Source organism: Asparagus officinalis, chromosome 4 (genome assembly GCF_001876935.1).
Source record: "Asparagus officinalis chromosome 4, Aspof.V1, whole genome shotgun sequence".
Classification (NCBI taxonomy): domain Eukaryota; kingdom Viridiplantae; phylum Streptophyta; class Magnoliopsida; order Asparagales; family Asparagaceae; genus Asparagus; species Asparagus officinalis.
The window spans coordinates 37,406,445-37,410,420 of NC_033797.1; the positions used below are offsets into that span (position 1 = coordinate 37,406,445).

Consider the following 3,976-nt stretch of genomic DNA (forward strand, 5'->3'; position numbering starts at 1 on the left):
GGAACATCCTCCCATACACCCCACCTTCAAAGTCTAGAAAGCAACGGAAGACATGGTAATTAAGATCCTTTGTCAGAATTTGGCGGATCTTAACCATATATGTCCCCTCCTACTTTGCTGACTCAAGTCGTTGTACAAGTAGGATGAATGAGTCGTCTCGGGCAGAGGCCGCACTCATCACGGAGGGACAGTGTGACACGTACCATGCCATCATGTAGGTATATGGCATCAGTACGTGATGATTCGGGATCTTAAAAGTTCTATTGTCATCAGACCCCACCTCCTTAACTTGAATAAAATCCAGAGCCAGCTCCTGCAATCCACTCTATAAACAGCACATCATAGCTGAAAGAATATTCAATGGCCTCCCATGTACCAGAAGAATAGTTGGGTAGACAATCTCAGTAACAAGAGCATCTATCAGCCTAGTAGGGACAATGCACCGCTTTAGCCAAAGCATCAGAAATCCAGCAAACAGCGCCACATCCGAGATAGGATTCTGAGCTTGATAATGAAAGTTCTCAAACTCAGTGTAGGCTAGGAAAATATCTTCTTTGGCCTCATTGAGGTAGTGAGCAGCAGCAGCATCGATGTGGGTCTGGATTTCCTCTATAGTGCTCACAGCCAAATGAGACATAGGGGCTCCCTTATTGTTCAAGTTATGAAACAAGTATTCTTCCCCAGGATACTTTTTTAACACCACTTCCTCGAGCCCCTATCAATTGGGTGCAGATATGGAAATGGCACATGACTTTCCAGAGAGTTGAGTAAATTTCGGGACTGGTTGTCCTCAAAATCTTAAGCTCCCTTGCTCCCAGGATGAACTCCTCATATGGTAGATCCTCAAAAGGAAGACCAGAGACGTCATACATCTCGTACATAGCAAAACCTAATTCCCCCACCAGAGTGAAGAAGGTGCAGGTTTTCGCGTTGTACCACTCCAATATGGAAAAGAAATTATAGTGGCTCTGGGCAATACCGTATCTGGTGGTCATCACGGGAATCCTCGGGCTAGACTAAGTGAGAGGTGCCTCAAATTCTTCTAAGATAAAGTTTATCATTCGATTCCACCACCTCGTAACAGGAGAATCTACCCATCCGGGGGATCTAAACTCATGGGTGGGAAATTCACCTTTCGCCGCCATAAATCTTCTAACAAAATTGGTCGCCTGGCTAGCCACCTCACTGACGGGGTATTCCTTAGCATATAAGCTTGGTCCCAAGGTTTTCACTTGTTGATTATAGCCCACTAAGTGAACACCATGGAAGATTAAAGCTCTAATGACAACCATATCTTGTTCTTTGACAAGGTCCTATTCCATGTACCTTAGAATGGAGGCACATTGAAAGTAGGATATCGGATACATCCTCTCCATATTGGGTAAGAAAAGATGGCAGTCCCCAACTTTCCTTAGCCACTTGTAATTTCCATCATAGGGGAGATTCACTTCCAAGTCAACAAAGTCCCCGAATAGAAACGCCAGCTTGGTGAACTTTGTGCGGTCCAGAGATTCAAATCTGGCATCTGTGACCAGAGTACGGAGTGTTCCTAAGGAGGCTTGGTAACCTCTTCAGCACGTTCCATTAGCATCGCGGAAGATGGGAAGTTCTCAGCGTAGATTAAATATCATATTCTGATCTATGCTACCTTCATGTCCAAAATATTAACGGAAGGAAAGAGGCTCATCGGTACAGCACCGTGCAAATAGAAGAAATATTAGTTAGTGTAGAGCCAAAGTAGGTCTAAAAAAGACTTAGTTCAAAACGCAGAGGTCGAACCCGGCGTTTCAAAAAATCAAATGCAGAAGACGAACCCTGCGTTTTAAAAAATCAAACGCAGAGGTCGAACCCAATGTTTCAAAAAATCAAACACAAAGGTCGAACCTTTCATTTCAAAATATCAAACATAAAAGTCGAACCCTGTGTTTCAAAAAAAATCAAACGCAAAGGTCGAACCCTACGTCTCAAAAATCAAACACAAAGGTCGAATCTTGCATATCAAAAATCAAACGCAGAGGTTGAAACCCGCGCTTTAATGGTAAAATGCATAGGTCGAACCCCGCGCTTCAAAAAAGCCCAAACATAGAGGTCCAATTCTATGTTATAATGACAAAATGAGTTTTGCTCATTGTTCAAAGCTCAGAACTTGTCGAAACAAGTTTTTACAGTCCTAAAGTTCAACACTTACAGGTGACAAAGGGAATTTGTGGTGGCGGCACATCCGCCTATGCTATGGGACTACCAACGGTCGAAACCGATGATGCACACCGCTAGCTACAGTAAGCGCGCTGTCTTGGATTTTCGAACAGTCTTCTTCATTGGAGCCATTTCAATCTCGTCGGAGAAGATGAACAAGTTTGCTAGAGAAGAATGAACGAATATCTTTGTTGGGTTCTCCGAAGAAGATGAACAGGATTCCTGTTGAGTTCGCTGAAGAAGACAAGAATGTCAAATGATTTATGATTTGACCTTTGGCAGTCTATTTATAGACAACTAGACCAGTCAAATCAAAGCGAGATTTTAGGCAAAAATCCCGCCTAAACGCGATTTTCGCGTTCCCACTGAGTAGCTTGGACTCCTAAAATGTAAACTCACCTCTGCGTTTCAGCTTTTAAATGCAAGTCTCACTTATGCGTTTTGGTTTTTAAACACAAGGTTTAACATTGCGTTTCAACTTCAAAACACAAAGGAACAATTCTGCCTCTCATCTTTCAAATAACAGGTTTTTCTATTTAACCCTCCTATCGAGCTGTCACTACCATTAGGGTTATTGTACAGAGAAGCTAGCAATGGCCATCAAGGTGATAAAAGCCAAGAAGAAATTGGCCTACAACAAGAAGCTATACAACCCCTTGGATGAGTACAGACAGATTCTAATCGCTATCGTTGATAACACAGAGGGTGATCCATCTCAGATCTCTTCTTTCCAAATGCTTAACATTCCTACTAATATTAATAGGGATACTGTTTAAAATATTACCCCTGTTAAACTGATCAAGGAAGGAGACAAAGTGGATTCATCTGAGGTTGCCCTCCTGGCCAAACTTGGGATAAAGCCCTTCTCATATGGGTTTGTAGTCCTCTCTGTCTATGACAACTGATTTGCCTTCAGCCCAGAGGTGCTCAACCTCACTAAGGATGATCTCGTTGACAAGTTTACAGTTTGTGTTTCTATGGTTGCTTCACTGCCCCCAGCTTTCTCTTACCTAACTTTTGCAGCTGTGTCTCACGTGTTCATTAATGCCTACAAGAACATCCTTGCTAGTGCTGTTGATACTGAATACACTTTCCCACAAGCTGAAAGGATGAAGGAATATCTCAAGGATCCAAGCAAGTTTGTTGTTGCTATTGCCCATATTGCAGCTGCTGAGGATACTTCTGCTCCTGATTCCAAGGAAGATCCCAAGCAAGATTTCAAGCAGAGTTGCAACATACATACCCTCATGTGGATCTTGTTCATCTAAACTTTTGTAGACAAGTTCATGATGTTTCTAAAACAAACATAGAGAACAATCATTCAACAAATCCCAGATCAATTTGGGGATCCAAAGTATTCCAAAAATTCGTTACAGTCAACCGCAAACTTTCAAAAACTTTAGAGGGGGTTTTGTAGGCTGTCTAAAAATTACTGTAGATAGATGATCCCCATCAAACATCAATGATGGAAGTTACAACCTGACAACTTCCACATCAACAACTTGACAATGAAAATTACAATCAGATGACTTTCACATCAATAAACAAAGATTACAATTAGAAGATTTTTACATAGATCGAGAAATATTATAATTTGATGACCTTCACGACAATCGATGAAAGATCTAATTCAACAGTCTTCATAATCTATAGAAAGAGTTATAACTTGATAACACCCACATTTCAAGGAGCTCAAGCGAAGATTACAAAGCAACAGTCTTCGCAACGCTTCAACAAAAGAGATGATAAATCAACAATCTCTTCAATTTAAAATGCAGAG

At 41.5% G+C, this 3,976-nt stretch overlaps 1 pseudogene; it reads left to right on the top strand.

The window, feature by feature from the left end:
* On the top strand, positions 2,790-3,464 carry LOC109838525 (annotated as a pseudogene).